This window comes from Numida meleagris, chromosome 2 (genome assembly GCF_002078875.1).
Source record: "Numida meleagris isolate 19003 breed g44 Domestic line chromosome 2, NumMel1.0, whole genome shotgun sequence".
NCBI lineage: Eukaryota > Metazoa > Chordata > Aves > Galliformes > Numididae > Numida > Numida meleagris.
In genome coordinates, this window is record NC_034410.1 from 96,034,425 (window position 1) to 96,057,009 (window position 22,585).

Below are 22,585 nucleotides of genomic sequence, written 5' to 3' on the forward strand. Positions count from 1 at the left end.
GCTCTTTAAGATTCTTTTCCCCTTTTAACAGACAATGCTGTGCCTTTGAAAGACTCTTCAGGCATGGGTTACTAATTCTCTTTCTTCTATACGGAACAAAGTCTCAAAATCTGGATGCAAGACAGACATGCTAAAAGCATCACAGTTTATATATCCAGTATTTAAACCCAGAGCCCTGTCAGAATGGGAGAAATGACCAATCCCTCTTGGAACCGAATGGATTACTGGAACTCATGAGGGAATGATTAACAAAAAGGAAGGGGAAAGGACATGAGCTCAGTGACTGTGACACAGATAACCTAAAACAGATTTCTTAATATTACTCTGTATTTTTTTTTTCCTTTTATAAATGATGCAGACAGACGGTTTTTTAAGGATTTGGTTGAATTTTTAAACAAAAGTTCATTTACTACGTCCAACAAACTCATACATACATACTTTTTATGCACATACAAACAGAATTTATCAATTCAGTAGAAGACAGAAAGGTGTCCGTATTAGTTTTACTGTGTAATAACAAAGCGTGGAATCACTGGCTTTGCACTTAACTATTTGGTAACGTACAGTGTGAGTTAGATAGAAGACACAATATCATGTCATTTAATATGGATTCACTTACTAAGTCTGCAAAGGAAATCTTGCCAGTCTCAGTTGCCAACATTTTGTACAGAAATCTTGACTCCACCCACAAGCAATATTAAGTCTTTGACTGTTGCCAATACCACTGAAACATCGTGGTTTGAAAACCACCATGTTTTAAATGCAAAATATGTAACAGATGAAGCAACCAGCCTGTTTCTTAAGCAATTACTCTTTGAGGATTATACACCTTCTGAACTAAGGAATTATTTCTTATATGTTCCAAGCTAGAAATATTGTGAATTAGCGTTGTCCAATGATTAGCAGCTACATATGTTTAACAGCTTTTAAAAAAAAGTATTAAAGCACAATGAAGTTATATTTTGCTGTAAGCTAGTCAACAGCAGAATGTCATTTCATGGAAAGACTGAAGTGCTACCACCCATTAATTCTCTGCAGAAACCATCTACTTTCCAGAGACTATATAGACAAAGTACTCATAAAGTGACTGTAACAATTACACCTTATTTTCTGCACCTATTTAAATTTGCATGTAACTCCAATCATGATCTAAAAAGCATTATTTGATAGATGAGAAGAATGCTGGTCTTTTTAACAGTGAGTCCACGTGACACCATTTCTTCCCTCCAGCTATAAAGTAGTAACCGCTTCTTCACAAGCGACACATCACAGTGCATGTGCCAAGGTGCTGAGCAGCCAGTTTTCCCGAATATCAAGAACTAACTGTGTTTCTCAGTTCCTGATTCTTGCTCATTTTCAGTTTGGGACCCACATCAGACAGCTGTGGGACAGGACCCTTCCTGTTACCAGATCAGTTCTTGAAGGGGACAGAATTTAGACTGCCCTGCAGGTATTACAACCCTAACTTTTCAAACTCTCATTGAACAAGAAAGAGCAAAACAGAAACCGTGAACAAAGGTAAAAAGAATCCCTAATGGTAAAAAAAATTCCCCCTTTATGATGTTGTAGAATAAAATAGCCACATTCTTGGATTCCTTAGAAGGCAGCTCGGCTCTTGCAATACATTGGATTGCAGGATGAAAGTGATGCTCTGACCATAAAAGACGCAAAACGTCATGTGCACAACAGCATGCCCAGTTTCTCCCAACTATAGTGGTTGGTGTAATGCAAGTTCTTTTCCCACAAGATCACTTTACTCTGTGTAATTAACAAAATGAACAAAGGAAAAAAATATCCATCTCAGACACGAAGAAAGAGAGAAGACTTTTATGTGTACCTGGTTCCATAACCACACTGCATCAAATAGTGCTTTTTCAGCAGTGAAGGTCACCAGACTGTACTTTTTTTTTTATATTTACATGAAAGTGCAACCCCATCATTAACACTTAAAATACAAGTAGTGATTTGGGCAATGAAAGTTCCTAAGTCTACCACATATAACAACATAAAACAAGGCTTATCAAGCTTCCAAATTTCTCTGGATGAGATAGTGGCAAGAAGGCAAAGTATGTATTATGAAAAAGGAAATGAGATCTGCCAATGGTTGAATAACTTTGAAGTTTTAAGACCTACCACTGTGTTTTTTGGAGAATTACTGGTTTAGATCTTAAACTTGTATGATGGCAATGAAAAGCTGCACAAACCAGCCTGTCCCCCTCAGGACACATCAATCTGAGCTCATGTACAATTTATTTCATATTATTAGAAAGAATGTTTCTTGCTTTAGTTCAGTTGGCTTGATGCATGCCAATATGAATAAGGAGAACATTTTTAGTTTTTTTCCTAGTAGTATATTAATGCTCTTTATAGTGTAAGTGAAAAGTCTTCCTCGCAGTTCTCATACACGAACAATTTATCTGGTCCTCGCCCAAGCTCTGCAGTTTTCTATCTTGAGTTCTCAAATTTATCTGGAAAAAAAAAACACTTCAAACAACTGAAAAAAAAGATTCAAAGGAAAATGAGCAGATGTCTACAGGCACAATAGTTTATCCCTTCAATTTTTATTACTTTCTAAAATGCATTTTATCCTAAGCAGCTCAGGAAGGTAAAGGCATTAAGTTGGCCTTTTAGCCCACTTCTGAGATAAAGGAAATAGCCTCATATAAATATCTCTTGCTCATTTTCCATCTCTTGAGTTTTCTAATGCAGACCAGAGACAAAGTGTATTTTTATCCCTATGTGAGTGAAGAACATCCCAACTTCTTTTAAGTAATTTAAGTGCAGATACCTGAAGAGGTCCTGTTATTATTATGCACAGATGATATTTACCTTCTTTTCACATAAACTCCTGTTTAGTTCGCTATTTATTTTCTTCCACTTGATAGTTAATGAACTTAAACAGTACTGGCTTAAGTTTTAATAGTTTGATACCTTACGAGATCTTCACAGTATGTCACCAAAACACAGAACACAGTCAGAAGAAGCAACTGCCCGCTTAGGGTAGGGGAGAAGAATAAAGGTAGCAAGAAACTGATGTGCTACCCTGTGGTCAGAGAGACGACGTGAAGTGAACCCATTCTCATGCCGGTTTAGAAAACAACAACTGCTACCCTAACTGGTCATTCACATATGAGCAAACTAGACTTTGGTGAGGAATTCTCCTACATATGATCAAAACAAGAGATACTACTTTGGAAAAAGCTGTTTTGGAAACTTAAAGCAGTTCTATCTCCCTTCTTTAATTAGCATAATATTAAATCTGCAGCCAAGTTTTCAACCTATTAGTGATTTCTCTTTACAGTTACTGGATACTAACATTCAACATTTTCCTGCCTTGTACAGACAGGCTTTGTTAGATTCCAAGCCGAACACTAAAACTTGACAACCGTTATGCCATTACTGATCACGCTGGTTGATGTTGTCTCACTGCTTCTTGCTGGCATCCACCACAGAAACCCTGATTTCGCATGCAAATTCTTGGGTTTGGGAATAACTATGTTAGCGCAGTGCCTAGAATAACAGAGTTCTGACATTTGTGCTGTGGTTAACAAACAATTCTGGACATAAAACAGCTTTTGGATGCTGTGAAAAAGAATAACCTGAGACTCTAACCCTGATGCGTAGTTTTCTCAACAGTTGAGAAATCTGCTGATGTAGGGATGGGGAAGGAAAGAGAAAAGCTCTATCCCAATTAAATAGCTCTTGGCAGTTCATGCAAACTGAACAGAAGTCTTGGATGAGGATATTTTGCAGTTCAAGTTGACCTTCTGTTTTCAAGCTGCTCCACTGGAAACAAAAGCTAAAAATACAAATATGACTGTGTTCTTTTTAACCACAATTAACATACAGTTCATCCGCACTGTTAGTTTCTTTCCTCTTTGTATTTGCTGCCACCACGAGGATCAAAGATATAACGCACCACATATATTCTCCCAGGAGAAAGTATGACAAAAAGCAACACTCAACTGCAAAGCTGAGTCCCACCTCTGGGTTTGTTAGCCTTTTTGAGACTATAGCTCATAGTCCTCTCTGATAGCCTTGAAAAGATGAAAGCAGGGAGAAGTCAGTGACAAGCTGTCTAAGGAAACTCTCCAAACCAGCTGAGATGTCCTAAGCTGAGTATCCACACCCGTGATTCTATACAGCACTCACTCCTCCTGTTGTATTTCTGTATATGGAGGCATTATTTATGCACTCAAGTTTTATTGAAAAAGAAGGCTCCCTCAACATACCCATTTTAGTGGTCCACTTAAGTCATAAGATGCATAGTTTTGATTTTGAAGATCTTGTTATTCATAAATTTACAAACAAACAAAAAAAGCCTTAAGTAACGAGTTCTCTTGACATGTAACAGAAGAACAACTCCCAACTTTTTTAAAATCAGAAGAATAATGCATAGGTAATTTAATGTTACAAATTATTGGGATGGTCAGATTTTTTGTCCAGAAGATTTCAACTTAGAAGATCAGCCATTCAGAGATGCAAAGCTCTGCTTGGCTCTTCCAGAAGTCTCAAAGCCCTGGAATACAAACTGCTGAGCTGTCCAGGAATCAACCACACAAAATGACCACTTCATGGTAAAGGAGAGATGGGTTTATACCTCCTCACTTATGGCTGTAGCACATCATAGCTTAGATGTCCATCGTAACTTTGTACAGGTCTCCTGTGGTAGGCCAGAATGCTTTGTGTGCCTCTTGAACAGCTAAAGGTGCTGGCATGATATTCAGTTCTTCCCAAAACTATAACCTCTGCATAACAAAACTGCTTCAGGGAAATCCGCACCCAAAAGAGGCGTGAATACTGAACACTGACAGGATTCTTCACAGCTAGAATTGAAGAACAATTGATGAAAATCCACTGACAGCACATAGCAGTCAAACCAGAAACCATCTCAACACAGTCCTTCCTCCTTTTCTGCCAGGGCAACAAAAGGGACACAGCACGAATACAGAGCTTTGTGTCTTGAAAAGGATAAATGTGATTTTAGCATACTGACTTGGCAATGAGTTGTATCACAAAATGAAGTTTAACATATTGGAAATCTCCATCTCTTTAAGAGTTAATAATTCTTTCAGCCAATTTCAGGGCTTATGGCAGAGTAGGGTAGTTTTCAAGATATCAGGAGGGAGGTTTTGGTTCTACCCACTTAAACAGTCTGTTCCCTTTATCAACTCATTTTCTACAACAGAAAAAGCGGACCAAGATATACTGCAACTCAGAACATGAGGAAAGGCTCAAGGGTGAAGATGAACACATCCATGTTGATCAGATTTACTGCTATACAGGATGCAACAGTTATGAACACAAATAACTTCGGATACTATCATTTGAATTTGACCTACTTCCACCAGAAGGTGGAAAGAATTTACTCAAAAAAGGACAGCCATCAATCTTCCTTTCTTCTTTCCCATATGGCTTCAGGAGAAGCAGCCATAAGAAACCTAAAGGGCACATGAATTAGTTAAACAGCCCTTGATAAAAAGTCAATACCTACCTTCACTCATACAACGCTGTCCATAGAAGAGTTGCTAAAAAATAGACAAGTTCAAGAAAATGAGGCAGCAAGAAAATAATTGAATTGTTTGACTACCTGCTACCCAAGCATCAAATGTACATTCACATCTCTGGACTTATGCATTCACAATTCTGAACCTATGAATACCTTACCTTTCTGATGGGAAACTACAGTGTTCTTAGCTGCTGCATTGACTGTAACAGGGTGTGATGCACTTGTGCCAATTCACTGTGTCCCGCTCCGAAGTGCTCTTTGAGGCCACTTGGCCTTCCAAAAGGAACTATTCCCTAGTGTTAGTTGGAAGATTGTCTGGCAGAAGAGTTTTAACTCATGTCTGTCAGGTGACTGAAAAATACATCAGCCTGAAAAATAAACAGGACAAACGGAAAAAAAAGCTCACTTTGGGATAGTGATAATTCATATGCAGTAGCTTGAAAGATGTAGAAACTGATAAACGGTATTCATTAAGAAGTGAAAGCTGCAACTCTTAATTAAGAAAGCATCAGGAAGCTGAGGATTTACCTCAATAGCAAATAAAAGAATGGTTACCATTACAAAAATGCCAGATCAGTGCTTGTCCTGTACAAAGGTTTCAGCACAAGATGACCTTTCATGATCTGATCTTGAAGTTAACTGCTATGCCTAAGGAGGAAAAAAAAAAAAATCCAAGGTGGTTTTAAAATACAATCTACACAGAAATAAAATTTTCTTTTTCAGTTTATTTCCAATTTGCAAAACTGCAAAAATAGCATGAGCAGCTATAATTATGATGTGGTACAAGCCATGTTAGTTTAGGTATAGAATCCTGCTTTGTTCAGTGCAAAGCAAACAAATGGCAAGTAGAGAGCAAATCAAGGTGATACACCAAATGACAATGGGGCCTATGAACTGCTGAAACTGGTTGAAACGGGTGTAATGAAAGACTCTTGGCACTGCAAACAGGCTGTTAGTGTTTCCTTTAAGGAAGAGGAACCACTGTCTTCTTTGCCACAGAGGTTTGCTTCTCTGCCCATTTGATTACTGCAGAGCAGGTCACTTCCAAGTGCCTTAAGATCCACTGGCACAGTTATTCACATCTGGGCTAGGAGGAAACTCGGGACAGAGAATAACATGCTACCAAAGATGTAGTCTGACACCACTGATGCCTGCAGTCAAGTCATAGCTTCTTTTGACTATAGATCCAAACAGACATTAGATTCCGTCAAATTTCTTCTGTATTTCTGGGCAAATCATTAAATTTGAGGTGTTGGTAGTCCTCCAGTTCTTTCTTCAGGCTGCTGTTAGCATTTTTAAAGCACCCAGCATTAGCCAGAAGTTGTAACAGTCAGAAATCAGTTCTAAGTTCAGTCATTACTGAGCTACTGACATAGTTTATCTAACACTGACCTCAGCTTAGATAAGATCCCACGGGATTTATTAGTTGAGGCACTGTACAGATACAAGGCAAGCCCGAAGCAACAAAACATACATGGATCTAGAGTATTAAGACAAAATTGCATAATGTTTTGAGTAGGATTTGGATCCTGGATTGTTCCAATTAAGGAATGCAAGACTTTCACTCTCCATTGTTATCGTGTCCTTGATGACATTTGATAACTTCTATTGTTCCCAGAAGCATTAATGAAGTATATATATATTATTGTTGTGAATATTTGCTGAGGGGAAAATGGCAGTCCTAATAGTTCTCCAGAAGCTCCTTACCAAAAATTGTACCACCACCCAAACAGTTTTATTACCAGAAGTGGCATACCAAAGCAGTAAGTATTCTGAAGGATTTTGACCATACAAAGAAAATCCCCATAACATCCAATTCATTAACTAGTAGTCTGCTTCATCTTGAGGTAAATCAGCTTACAGACTTCAAGAACAAGCTGCCTCATATTTTTTCTTGCAGACAGTCTCATCATGCTTTAGCAGTGAGGGGCAGGGACAAAGTTTTCCCTCCCAGGAATACAAATGTCTGTCTGCCTAGCCTCAGAACCCTTTGCCTGGAGCCAAGCTCATAAGGCTAGCACTGGGACATAAAAATGGTACCATTTCTTCCTGGTTGAGTTCTCCTATATCTAACGCCTGGCCACCCACCAGAGTTGTTCCACGTAGTGCTCCAACACTACCATTACGGTTCCTCCCTTCAGAATGTTTAACTTCAGAAGCAGTTCTCTGAAATTCTAGAAAAGTTTAATTAAACAGAGTAATACCTTTCGGTGTCTGAATTAGAGTTTTGTACCAGCTCTCTGAAATCATTTTGCAAATAAAACAGGCGATAGATGTCTAAACTACTAACTGAAATTTGGATTATACTTGAGTTCGATCTTTTTCCACTTCTACCCAGATGTTTTTTTTTAAATCTGCAAAGCAGGAGAACACATCTACATTTAACTCCTTAGAAAAACTCAGGAGACACTAACAGCTTCTGTATATAATGCAAGAATTATTCCACATAAAAAAAAAATGAAGCTGACATGCAGTCAACACAACTTATTCAGTTGCAGTTATTTATTCCACACTGTGTATACCATAAGGTAGGCATGGACCTATGAGGAATGCAGAAAGGAAGCACAGTCAGGTAATTAAAGGCAACATAACACTAATAATTAGCACATGCTAATATAAAGCATATATACCAAGGGTTTGAAACGAGTTTGAACAGATACCCTTCATGCTGGAAATATCTAATCTTTGTATGCATATTTGACAAATTAATTATAGTCAGACAAACCATACTGACTTTTGTACCTGAGTCCTCCTAATAATTTCCACTATATGACTCCATTACACTGTTTGAGTTTATAAGGTTTTTGCCTTTCAGCTAGAAGTTTTTCATTACGAATACCAACAGCTGTTTATAGTCACAAGAGGAAAAAAAAGTAATAAAGTATTTCTGTCAATATTTTAAGAATTCTGCCATTCTTAAATGTAAGGAAATTTGTCAGCCTGCAGCTATTGAGTCAGGGCTTGGATACCGCATTAAGCTTAATAAAATAAACCACATCTTTTGTTTCAGAATGAATGCTCAGGAAAAAAAAGAAATTCTTATTTTAAGTTAATGAATTATCACCATAACTTAAATGGGTTTCCCATGACCGAACCCAGTACAAAGTGACAAAAATAACATTTAAGAAAGAAAATGTTTCTTGGAGGAATTGATATATTCTCAGTATGAAACTTAACACTTGCGTGTGCAAGTCTTCTTCAGTGTTGACCATTTGACTCCAGTTGAAGCTGGTGGAAGATAAAACTGCTCAGTACTTCTGAAGCACTTTTGATGACATGTGCCATAAAACTGAAAAGAAAATGAGACATTCAAAGACAAGGACATCTAAAAAAAGCATTTTCTGCCATGCTTCTGGGTCTCAGCTCCTTCTTCTAACTTAAGCAGTAAATTCCAGACTGATGAGACTGGAGAGTTAAATTCACATCTGGGATTCTTGGAACACAGCAAGACTTACTGTTTTCAATGTAAGTATGCTTTTACATACATGGAAATCACACTGACTTAAAACTTCAGATATTTACATAAATTATGACATCAGAATCGGTAACAGAACTGCTCCTGTATTTCAAGCTATTTTTTCTCCTCCAATGTTTCTGTTCGTAATCTATTTTGGAAGCCCTTTTGAGGGAAAATACAAGTTGCCTCCACAGGAAGGCTCCCTGTGTGGAGAGTTAATTAAAACGCTAGAAGGCCTGGCCCTTTATTTACCAGAACACCCACAGAGGAGGAGCTATCCTTTGAAATGTTAAATAAAGTGCCAGCTATGGACAGGGTCAAAAAGGCTTTTCAAGCCACCTAGTGCTCTGAAAAACATATACACCTGGGGGGGAGGGGGACCATCTAGAACAACAGCATGATGGACGTAGTCAAGTATTTATGAATTAATTGTTACAGGGCATTCTGGATGAGTTAAAGAATATCTCAATGTGTTCAGACATACTTAACTCTTCACTAGAATACCTATCAAGAAATGAGAGATCTTTTCTACCTATATATTAGTAGGGACTACCATAAGTAGGAATTCTAACTCATAACACATAAAACAAATTCTGCATTTAGCAGATACTAATTCTCTTTCCTATCCTTCCTGTTACCAAAAATAACCAACAAAGCCACCAAAAAAGTAACCCTAAAATAAAGCTGTTAGTCTACAAGTGCTTGGATTTAAGAACTTTACATTTTGGATGGGTCTCTTTTATGGCGAAGATGATTTAAAAACCTGAATGAACAGCAATTCCCCAGCCATAAACAAAGAAGGCCCAAAGTAACAAGATGCAGTTAATTTGAAAGACAAGAGTTCAGAAAAGGTCCCAGGAACTGCCTGCAAGATCTTGCATGACATAGAAGCCACTTTTGGTCTGCAGCAAGTAACAAATGCAAACACAAGAAGGAAACAAAAATAATTAAGAGATTTTCCCCCTCTCCTGGTCTGTAATAGTAGTACATAATCAATTGGTTTAGCGTTTCATCTTGAAATAGTATTTCCAGCTTGTTGAAAGTATCAGTTTAAATAAGAAGCTTGTTTCTTCCTTTAAGAAAAGGAGAGGGAAATAGATTGGGACGCTCAAAAACAAGGCCATACTCAGAGATGGAACAGACCAAACAAAACACAGCTGTTTCCAAAATATCCCCTCAAGTTAATAAAATTAGCTTGCTTTGCTGGAAATCATAATAGCATCATGCTCTTCCAGCTACCAGATCACTGCTAGAACAAGTCTTGGATAACCAGCTTCACTGTTTAATGGAAACATTAACCCAGAAATACCAGGTTATGTTCTTCACCTTAAAGTACTAACAGCAAATAACGCTGCGTGTGTCAACACAACCAATTCTTTGAACAGATTCTTGTCCTCTTGCTTCACAAGGTGATCTGAACAGGTGGGTTTTGTCTGTTTCTCAATTGCTGTTGTCGTTTACACAAGAATTCCCTACAGAAAGAATCCAAGCATGCCTTGCAAGCCTCCACAAATGATAATGAAAAGAATGTCAACCATGCCTACTGGTACTCCATGAAATAACCTCAGGGCATCAGAAATGAAAGTTTTCCAGGTATGACAGAATTATTTGAATTACACATAGTTTGAGAAAAATCACATTCCAGCAAGCACAGGACTGGTATCTACCACTTAAAGTCAATGAATCGGTAAAAAACAAGTTATTTGCTTCATTAAAAATAAGTATTTGAGGGATACTGATAACAAACCTGCTCAAGTTAAACACTTACCTCAATGCATCTGCTATTACAAATAAGCAGCACATATGTCTGACTTTATTCTGCAAAACACCAATACAGCATGTTTCAAATAGATCAGGAACCAGCTATGAGCCATATTTCAAGAACTGTGAATAGAACTAGTTGCAGTATTGGTAGAAAACTCCTTATGGCATTAGTAAAATTATAGTCAGTGATTAAATATACCACTATGAATAACATCAGCTCATGAAAAGAATAATACGTGGAGGAGACATGCTGTTGGCAACAGTAACTCTAAGGCTTGGTACTGTCAAATAATAGCCTTTAATGAGCCATTACAAAGTTGAATCCGCAGAAGTAGCAGGGGCAGATTCTTATAGGCCAGTTTCAGAAAGACTTGGATGTATAATGATTGTGTACTATCAGAAAATAAAAACAATGCTCCCTTTATAAAATAAATAGAATCCACCATTAGAAGTGGACACAGTCCACTTCATAGATATTGAAAACAGAGAGGGTTCAGACAAGAGCAATAGGTTAAGTGCACAATTAGCTTTTAAGTAGTATTTTTTCCATCTGCTTTCTTTCAAGGAATGGAAAAATTATGCAAGTACAATTACAAACAAACAAGAGAAAAGAAGTGTACTATGAAATCCAGCCAGGTAGAAGCTAGTCTCTAGGATAGTGTGTAGTCTACTCAGAACTGGAAAAATGTCCCAAACAATACCACTGCTTAAACACTTAATATGAACATTAGTAAACCAATAATTTTCTCATTGCAATTAATGCAATTTATTCATTTAGAGACATGGAGACTACCACGAAGTAAACAGTTTATTGATTACATAGGTAGTCCAATGGGAAAACCTTACTGGTCACTTCTGGACTTTCAAGTCTACTTATTCATAAATTCCCTAAATCTACTCCAATTGTCTGGTTGCTTAACTCATGTTGACAATGCAGCTACCAACTCTAAAGTCTTTATCAATCTAGCTTTAGCACTCAGCTAGAAGATAAACAACTGAATTCAGAAAATGCCGTACATTTACTGCAAATTCAGTAATATCTTCAAATCAATTTTTCTCATGAGAGATTAAGACAGATTAATTCATCATGTAAACAGTCAGTTCAAGTAACTTTCTAATTACTCCTTCACTAGGGATATCAGAAGAAACAATGACAGAAATTCTTACTTTTAAGTAAAATAATTTGACCTGTGAAAAAACACAAAGCAAGGTATTACAGACAAGCTTCAGATTTACCTTAAGAAGTCAAAGAAGGAAAAACAAACAGAACAGAACACAGAAGAAAACTTTGACTCTCATATTCTTTCAGCCATCTTCATCTTGGACAGAGAAACATCATCAGGAAAAGGTTAGGTTAAATCTCATTGGCAGACAGTGTAGTAGAATGTAGTTATGCTATGCTGTTTACAGCTGAGAAGACTGCATACTTGTTTTGCCCTGCACTCCAACTGCACATAGTAAGACCTTTGCAGTGCTGGAGAACCTTTGCAGGCAGTGCCATTGCTCACACGAGCAAGGCACAATAAGATGAGGAGTTGTGCTGTTAAGGCAAATGCTTTCCCTTCAGGAGAACCAGATGCTGACACTTATTCTTGGTAACCCTTTCCATGGCAGAGGAGTTGGAACTAGATGATCTTTAAGGTCCTTTCCAACCCAAACCTTTCTATGCTTCTAAAATTCTTACGCTAAGCATAAGCGGACTGAGCGTGCTTATCATCACTCAGAGCATCAGAGTCCTTACTTCCATTTTGTGAAACTGCTGGATCAAGAGCGCTAGGAGTGGTACCATACATAACATGAAGCAGCATGAAAGGTAGTTCCTCCCTGAGTTCCCCAGCCAAGCCCTTCAGTATTACAGTCACCTGAGAGGCTGTTTGACCCTTTAATACCCTTTAACTTTCAACTGGGATGCTGAAAAGTATTTTTCAGTCTGTGGCAGATGGACCTGTTAAATCCTTTTTAAAAAGATAGAGACTATCACCAAATGTTTTTTGGAGAAAATTACTCCTCAAACGAGTACCCTTCTACCTTAAATTAAGAGCTATTTCAAGTATCAATAAACTTTTCTTCTTTCAGATTTTCATGAAACAGTTTTCTTTCCTTCAAAGACATGGTTGACATCTGGAGCCAGCATCTATTGACAGAAACGAGTTCTGCACACAGCAAGCCATTTTAAGTGTTCTCCATCCTTTTTCCCCTCTCTGCCAAGTCAACATCCTCGTCTCAAGTTTGAAGGTGGAAGAGAGTATGTTACCTCCATAAATATTGCCATGGTTTTCCCTTACAAGAACATACTGCTTGTACTGTTCCAATGGTAATCAAGTTGGAAAGGCACTACTGGACAAACTCATGAATCCAGATGTCACGTTAAGTAGATTAAGAAAAACCAAGGAAACAACAACGGAATTTGTACCAACAGTCTCACGCTGGGTGCACCCTGAAGCTTAAAGGTACTTCAGAAGGATTGCTACAGCTCCCAATCAGCAATAAATCAGAAAGCACAAAATCAAGCCCACCTCTACTGCTTCTGAGAAGTCTTCAATTAAGAGACACCGGAACCCTTAGAGCACTGAAGAATCACAGCAGGCATAAGGCTGTTCAGAATATTCTTACACATAAGAAGTGTATTTACTAAAAAGAATAGTTCCTGACAAATATTTAAATGAAGATTTTTATCCAGTTTTTCTTCCAAGTGCCAAAAGCTCCTGTGTTCCCCTCCCAGCACTTCATACATAACCACCTATGTCTATATGCACTTTAAATTCTATTCTACTAAACAAACCAAAATGATCAGAATTTACATGAAAGAAGGCTGCTTTCTAGAAAAATAAAAATGTAAAGTGAATTCTCTATACAATTATTTGTGATTCCCTATTTTCACTTGAAATGTTAAATCTAAGGAAGATCAACTGTTCTGTCCAAGCAAAAGTTATTGTCCTGTAATTCTCATCTACTTTCCTTCACTGAAATATCGTAATGGAATAAAAGCAAAACAGTTTGAACAGCAGATCTTCTGCAGTAGGCAATTCACAAGTCAGTAGATCCAGCAAAAGGATCTGAAAGTCACCTTAGATAGCTGATCCTTCACGCCATTTTCCTGCTGTTCATAGATGACAGTTCCAGAGCATCACACAGAACAGTAGTACACTTGTACTACACTACCAAGTCCCTAAGCACAGCTGAAGCAGAAAAGCCAGTTTTGTACACATCAAGGGTTTTCTTCTTTATTCAGATTTTAATATTAAGCAATTAAATGATCAGGGGAAAACAGCCATGCTACAAGACACAAGTGTATGCCTTCTACAGTCTTGCCATTTAGAAAGGTAAAAATAGATGTTTATAAAACAATCTTAACCACATCTGTGCAGATTATGAAGCAATTATTTCAATAGACATTTTTTACAAAAGTTATCCCGCACTAAACCTAGAAATTTAGTGTTTGTATAACATAAAGAAGTTTGTCCTAGCAAAGACTGGCAAGCATTGGAATTTGTCAGTATCTTGTTTGTGTCTCTTCTGAAGTGAGTTAGACTAGTACAAGAAACTCAGAACAGGAAGAAGACAGCACTGTAAGCCTATTTTGTAATTCAAATGTCCAGTGAGGCAAAAAAGAAACCAAAACAACAAAAAAACACAGCCAATCTTGTTACAGGGTTCGTTGGACTTGCTTTGTTCTTTAAATCTATGACATATTTCAGGATAAAATCCGACCACACACTCTTGAAGCCTGCTTTACTCACCTAGACTCCTGATGGTGATCTACCATGCTTTACAAGAAAAAGTAACTGTGCGTGTGCGCACACACACAGGTACAGTGTGTTTGTATTCGCACTTGAAGAACTATTGTCTGGAATAGGGAATTATTCCTAAATCAATGTGAAAGAAATTCAAGCACGCGAAATAAGAATAGGTGCTATCACTCAAGGAAAAAAAGCAACTTGTTTCTGCTTGAGTTTTAGTCCTCCACGTGAGGCATTCAAGAAAATAAAAGTGATCTCTATTAGGAAGGCACTGTGGAACAGCATGCAGTGCATTCTGCATTTGCTTTAAGATCCAGAATGACTAATTCTCTATAATTAAGAAAACTGTAGCATAACAGAGTTGGTAATGCCTCCAGCAACATTCATCACAGTTTTCAATAAAAGATTAAGTTACTTAATACAAATTATACTTGCACAGAGGAATACAGACCCATGATCACCCACTCTTCTGGCAGTATAACCTACTCTTTGTTCTTCATAATGGAAAAAGAAAACTGTTTCTACCCATTTTAATTCACATGACAGAAATTAAATACAGGTTGTATTACATGTATCAAAAAGTATGCATTTCTCAAATAATTAAGGAAGAGGGGCTGGAAAAGCGATATCAGCAGAGAATGGGGACTCAATTTATTGTCAGATTGTTATTACAGATATTTTCCATCTTGCTTCATAACTCCATTGTACATACTAAGCCAAATCACAGAGGGAAGGTTTCCCTTTGCTGCAGTTTCTGAAGACCAACTAGACAACTAGCTGGAATTGATGGCTGAGAAAAGCTTCCCTGTTGCCCTTTACAGGAATGTAGTCTCCTTGAAGAAACCGTCAAGATGTAACTGCCTATTTAGAGAATGCAAAAGACTTTTCATTTCTAGTTATTTTAAATGTTAAAAAAACAAAACCAACAACTAAGCAAACAAAAACAACAAACACAAACACCCCAGCACCTGCTCTCTACTTTTAAACAGTTTTATAAATTTGAAAATGCACCTTGCTCCCACATGATGTAAATTCTTGGCTAAAATAAAGTTCAAGATAACAGCACAGAATTTAAAATATGACTTGGATTTGACTTACTACACTAATGGTATTTCGGAAAGAATAATTTACTATTCTTGAAATTCAACATTACTTTAAGCATAAGTGGAATCTATAATTCTTTAAATTTAAACTTCAGAAACAAACAAATGGAGAATACCAGATCATAAGGAAGTAATTAAAGTTTGGCTTCAAAGATATCTATCAGTTAAGATCTTCCACTACAGATGATCGATGTTATGCCTTATGTTATAAACATCAAGTGACAGGGTTTTACTTGGATTTTTGGATGCTTTGCACGTGGATACAAAAAATAAATCTTTTCCTAACAGTTTTTATTTATTCCAGTCCCAAACAGCATGCCCTTCCTTCTCAATACAGCTTACCCAGCGAGGACTTAAGTCCTTAAACTTTTATTCCATATTTGTGCGCCGACAAACCATGTCAGACAGAAGGCTGATGTATAGCCATACGGTGCAAAAGGGATAACAGTGAATACTGCTGGGCAGTATCCTTAACATGCTCATCGGCTTTTGAAAGAGGCCCAAATGTGATGTGCGCAGGTCAGGTACAAGGCTGCATTTTTTCCAGACCTTGCACGCCTGGGTATTAAAAACCAAACTCCCAGATTTATGACTAGTAATACCATAAATCAACAAAAGAAAACATACAAAGTATTTAAAACCAGTTGTGTCAGACAGTTATAAGTAACAGAACACTAAGACAAAGCTGCTGCCCATAAAATTGAAGACATGTTGATTATTACAGCAAAGCCAATATTACACAGAGTTGAAGAGCCACCCAAGGCCATAAATCTTAACAATAGCAAAATGATTTCAACTATTTGTGAAAATTCATTTTTAATAAAAACATTGTAAATAACTATGGACATCCACTTTCCATCTCTAAAAATAGATCTGCATCTTCAGAGGAGAGGCAGCTTTAGATTTCCTTTAGACCACAGTCCCACTCAACTGGCTGAATAATATCTGTTCTGGGTTCCATTTTGATCAGCACATTGAGTGTCTACTTTAAGAAAAGAGTACTGCTAGACAGTAAAAAAAATGCACATTCAAAGTACACAGAATTCAGGGAAACACTAAGAGGTACAAGCTAAGAGTTTCCCAATGCAAAATGGTCACTCACTAGTTTCTGTCCCTTCTGCTGGGGGCAAATGACTGCTCTGAAACCTCAAAACCTTCCATGCACCATTAAGCTCCTCTGCCAGCAGGCAACACTTTATGGAGAAGAACCATTCCCAGAACATTTAGTGAAAGCAAAACACATCTCATCTACCCAATACATTAGATGTGGTAAGCAGAGGGAGGGCTAGTTTTCCTGAACAGCTCTGGAAGACTGTTGGATTGAAAATAAACAAACAAATAAATAAATACATAAATGAAATTGGTTCAACTCTGAAAGTTTAAATAAGGACTGGTGCAAAAATAAAGTTGAAAGAAGCCACGACACTAAGAAAGCAAATGCTAAAATGCAAATAATAATTCAACAATATAACTATTATTTACATAGTTAACTTGGAAATAAGAAGTATAGGATGTGAGATTGGACCATGGAAAGGAATGAATACAGGAATAAAGTTTCAAACTGTATTTACTCTAAACTGTGAGCGGGGGGGGGGGGGGAAAAAAGGCATGGGAGAAAAGAAAAACAAGTTCACGCACTGGTCAAAATTTCATAGAATGGCTTAGGTTGGAAGAGACCTTAAAGATCATCTACTTCCAAGCCCCCCCAGTGTGGGCAGCACTACTACCCACTAGATCAGGCTGCCCAGAGCCCCATCCAACCTGGCCAAAGATGGGGAATCTACAGCTTCGCTGGGCAGCCTGTGCTAGTGCCTCACTACTCTCTGAGTAAAGAATTTCTAAACATCTAACCTAAATTTCTCCTGTTTTAGTTCAAAGCCATTCCCTCTTGTCCTACCACTACCAGACCATGTAAAAAGTCAGTCTCCTTCCTGTTTATTAGCTCTCCTCAAGTACTTGAAGGCCACAATAAAGTCTCCCCAGAGCCTTCTCTTCTCCAAAAAGACAAGTCCAGCTCCCTCAACCTTCCTTCTTGATAGGAGAGGAATACCTCTCCTATCAACTCATAGCAGAGAATCATAGAATCACCAAGGTTGGAAAAGACCTACAAGACCATCCAGTTCAACCATCCACCTAACACCAACAGTTCTCACTAAACCAGGTCCCTCAACACAACATCTAAACATTCCTTAAACACCTACAGGGTCAGTGACTCCACCATGTCCACAGGGAGCCCATTCCAGCGCTTGACCACTCTTTTGGAGAAGCAGTATTTCCTATCGTCCAACTGAATCTCCCCTGGTGCAACTTGAGGCCATTCCCTCTAGTCCTAATAGCTACAAACTGCAGTGGGAGCTTAAAAGGACAAAAGATATTATCCCAATTTGCTTCGGAAAGACACAATGTCACAACAAACGCTTGTGGAACACCCAGAGCACCAGTGCCCAGCACTTGACTATCACCGTAAGCTGGTCTTGGACAGTATCAGCAGCAGAGCCGTCCTCATGCAGCAGCTGGAATCACAAAATGTGGAACTAAACAAGAAAGGGGTTTTGCATGCAAATGATGCAAAGGATTAGGGATTATAAAATCCATTTGCTTTATTACATTGGTCACTACTTGCAGCCCATTGTCTTAAAGTCCTGAAAATATCTGCTCCTGCCAATTACATATCCATTATCTCAGGCTGTAGGGATTCAAAGTCTAACCACACAAAGCAACGAGCTTTTTTTGCAAGGACAAGACAGACATACATGGGATGCAAAACCGTGGTGGTGCACAGTGCAGCTACAGACTGGAACACGTATCATCTCCCATGGTAATAGAGAAACACCCCCAAGCACAGGGGAAGCATCTTGGCACATCAAGCTCAACTAAGTTCTGCTACTTATCAATAAACATGAGTTGGGGTTAAAAGTTTGAATTAAAGTTATTTTTTAATTTAAAGAAAACAATTACTGAGTTTAATTTCAGTAGCTGTTTTTGGGATTACGCGCTTGAGAGTTTGCTCACACATTAGACTTAAATAACAAACAGCGATTTAAGTCTAAAAGCCACTGTCAGAGCAAAAATCCTTCCCAAAACACAGTTTAATTCTGACAGTGGTGAATAGAAGGTGTCTGGTCAGGAAGAAGAGTAATGCTGGGCTGTATATGTGTTATGTATACACAGCTGAGCTTCCAGGAATCTGCTGCTTAAGAGCCCCTCAAGCTTGACATGGCACCTCTGCTTGATTTCCATGAGGTAAAGGGGGATATGCTTTTTTGTATGGGTTATACACTTTTGCACATATGTGTAATGAAACACCTGAATTTCACTATCAAGTCTTAATACTTAAATACCATGCGAAAGGCTACAGTACTTTTGAAAATGAATGAAAAATGGAGATGCTCATTTTCTTCAACCTCTGTCATTATTTTCAGTTTCTGATGAACAGAAAAGCTTTTACTTCCACCACTTTCAGTTTCAGTTTAGCTAGGAAGTACGAAAGAACGAGTTCTGAGAAAATCACCCAAGTCAGGGCAGAAACCGAGACTCTGGGGAAAGGGAAACAACAAGAGCTAGAAGTTGCTGAAGGGAGTTGCTGGATAACCATCCAGGAAAAAGTGATTTCCATCTGTGGCCTACTTGAACATTACATAAGCCTTAATTATACCACCAGGGCTAGCACTACATTTAAAGCCAATCCCCTTTCAAATACCACTTTATCCCAAAATAGTTTAAAATATGAGATTGGAAACAAGAACTTAAATTGGTTCCATAAAGTGATTTGTAATGTTTATATGGGAAATCACTAGCAAAAACAACCTTGTAGAAGAGAGTATTTGTAGTTCTCTGGAAAAAGAAGATCAAACAGAAACCAAGGCAAAAAAAAAAGAAAAAAGAAAAAAGCTGGGATGCTCTGACCATGCTCTGGAAAGATGTGCAATATGCATGCATGCCTGAGAAAAATCCTCATCTCCTGGTTAGGGAAAGCTGGAATTCTGTGCAGATGAGCATTTTCACTTATAAAAATAAAAGGCAATGAAAATAAAAGGCAAATAATACAATGCATAATAATCAAGTCAAGGTTTCTAGTCTTCTCTTTTTAAAGTAGATACTAAACCAGAAACAGGCAATTGCAGTGGAAAGCGAGTTTCCATTTTATGTCAGTTCATTTTGTTGCAGAAAAGGAAAAACAAACAAATGAAAAAAATACCCCCCTCAAAAAGCCTCGTCTGCTGTTATTCCAGCGCAGCAGCACAGCCACCTGACACAGACATAACCATTTCTGCACACAGGCAGCTCTCTCGAGGATGCCAGCCTGGCCGCACGCCCCTTCTCACAATCCCTGCTTATGACAAAACACATCCGAATGTGGCAGAGGGGAGCTCAGAACATCACGTGAAGCAGCATCAGACATCGGGTGTGGGTGATGCCGTGTCGAGCGGGGCGTTCTTGGAGAACCATTTACCAATGTATGCTAGAAAAAGCCTTCGTAGACTCATAACCTTTTGATAAGGGATACAGCAAAGCAGATTGTTTTTATTTGACATAACAAATGGAGAATTGGCGTGCTTCTAGTGAAAGGTCATTCTCAGACACTCGTAGAAGAGGCTTCCCTTCTAATGCACTGTCTATTTAAAGACTCTTGAGATTATCAGTGCATTTCCTTTGCATACCTTTTTGAAATTTAGGAGCTGTTCCTTAAAATATACACCTTTTTCTCTAGAATTTCTACAGAATCCTCTAAATTCGCCCCAGTTCACATGTAAGACAAACAAGACAAACCAAAAAGAAACTGTTATTTACAAGCTTATACCTAAAAAAATAAACAAACAAAACCCACACCAACCCTGCTGCTCAACTTTGTTTATCCTGCACTGGTGCTCTGCTGTCACTGCACTCACCATTCCCCTCTACTAGACATTTTCTTCATGTTATATCACAGAGATATTCCTCTTCCCTGTAGCAGAGGTATGTTCACGCCTCCTGGAAGATCCTGAGGACAGGGATCAAGTCATCTACCACCAGAAATGGTAGAAACATCAAGCTGATAATACTATGTTCTCTAAAGGACTTTTGTGTACATCCTAAGGCTTCTCCCTGTGCAAGACTGAAAACAATTACCTTCTGTAATGCAATTTTACTTCTCTACTTCTCTGATAAATAAGCCTTTTGCCATCCTCTTTTACCATTTTCCTCTTATTTAGAGCAGTTTCCACTTCTGTGCAAATAGCTACACAAAGCACCTGCAGCTCTCCCGACATCCAAACCAGACATTTATGTCAGGCCCTGATCTGCCAAGGATGAAACAATAATTCAGCATTTCCTCTCTGTAACATGGAGATTGAAGAGCATCCTATGGTTACGACACAGTCTAATACAGAATTCAATGCAGAAAGTCCGATTAGCATCGAGTTTTTCAGGTTGCCTGGTTGGAGATGGTGTATTTGTTAAACTGCATTGTTTCTGAACAGGTGTTGGCTGCTCTGGTTCACTATGACAACCACCCATGCTGTGGACTACAGCAGCATCTCTCTATGTGGTAGGATCCCTTTGTTCCACTGCTCTCTGGAGGATGGCCACCAGCATCTGCCTTCTTGTAGCCATACTGGCAACAACACAATTCTCAAGATCATGGGAAGGGAAATATCTAAAGATACACTTTTTAAAATGGAATATGGTATTTGAAAATAAATACCAGACCCGTTCAAACATCAGGAAGAGGGCTTTACCAAGAAAATTATTAATTCCACAGAGCAGGAATTACGTCTTCTTCCTTTCCTTTTACAAGCTGCGCTGGTATCCTCCAGGCTGGCATTTTAGGGATAATAATAGAGCCAAGGATTTGTTTTTAGAACTGGAACACTACAGTCCTGGCAGCAGACATTGCTCGCACCTTTTGTGCGCTGCCATATTTTCTATCTTCTCCTCCCCTCACCCACCAATGGGTAAGAAGAAATCCAACAGCACAGAAACAGCTTTATGAAGATGCACGAGGCCTAGTATCTGGAATACACGCCGATAACCCCCAAAACTCCACACCGCAGAACATCGTGAAGACAGGCCAACACAAGAGAATATCAGTATTTCCACGCTACCAGAAATTAGTGATTTACAGCCACGGTTAAGAGGCCAAACGAGCCCTCCGCTCAGCCCACAAAAAGCCCTGCAGTATGACTGTTCTGTTTCCTGCAGGAAATGAGATGCTTGTACGAGATACCCCTGTGGTTTTCGTACTGTAAATGTATCAGCTGGTACAAACCCTCTGGAGAAGGCCATTAACTAATGCTTAGAAAGAGCAGCGCAGCAGCAGACCGCACGTAGCACCTCGGAGACGAAAAGCGGGGAGCAAAGCCGACGACAGAGATTGAGGGCCGGCATCCTGCGGCGAAGGCTGTGTGAGGAACAGACCTGCCCACGTCGCCCGGAGCCCTCACACCGCTCCTTGGCACGAGGAGGCTGCACCCGCCACCCCCCTTCCCCGCACGCAGCCGGGGAGGCCCACCCTCAGGCGCAAGTCCCACCATGGCCATTTTCCCCCCTTTTCTCGCCCGCTCCCTCCCGCCCAACTGCCGGGGAGGAGCCGCCCGCCCCGGCAGGACCGTAGCCCGGCGGGGGAGGAGGAGGAGGAGGAGGGTGACAGGGGGTGGAGACCGCCCGGGGCAGGGCCGGGGGCGGCCGGAGGGGCGCGGGGAGACAAAGGGGGGCGGCGGCAGCCCCGCCGGACACCTGCCCGCTCGCCCGCCTGCCCTTCCCGCACGTACCCAGCAGCAGCAGGCGGTGCGTCTGCTTGTACTCCCGCTTCTGCTCCTTGAGCGCCCGGTCGATGCTCTTGCTGACTTTCCTCGCCTCCTTCTCCGCCTCCCGCTCCTCCAGGCGCAGCTTCTCCCAGGGTCTCTGCAGGGCCGGCGGCGGGTGCTGTGTCTGCTGCTGCCGCGCCGCCTTCCCCCCGCCGGGGCCGCCGGCCTTGGGCAGCGACGGCCGCTCGGGGGCCGCCCCGTTGCCGCCGCCGTTCTGCAGCAGCAGA

The 22,585-nt window shown here is 39.5% G+C and overlaps 1 long non-coding RNA gene across 2 annotated transcripts; it reads right to left on the reverse strand.

Annotated features, from left to right (window-relative positions):
• On the reverse strand, positions 286-22,428 carry LOC110394743. Of its 2 annotated transcripts, XR_002435841.1 has the most exons (5): positions 22,323-22,428; positions 6,065-6,157; positions 5,668-5,877; positions 4,601-4,826; positions 286-2,468 (listed from the first exon to the last, which is right to left on the reverse strand). It is a non-coding gene; the product is annotated as an uncharacterized LOC110394743 (long non-coding RNA). The 2 variants fall into 2 exon arrangements; XR_002435840.1 differs by lacking the exon at positions 286-2,468 and having other exon boundaries at positions 2,542-4,826.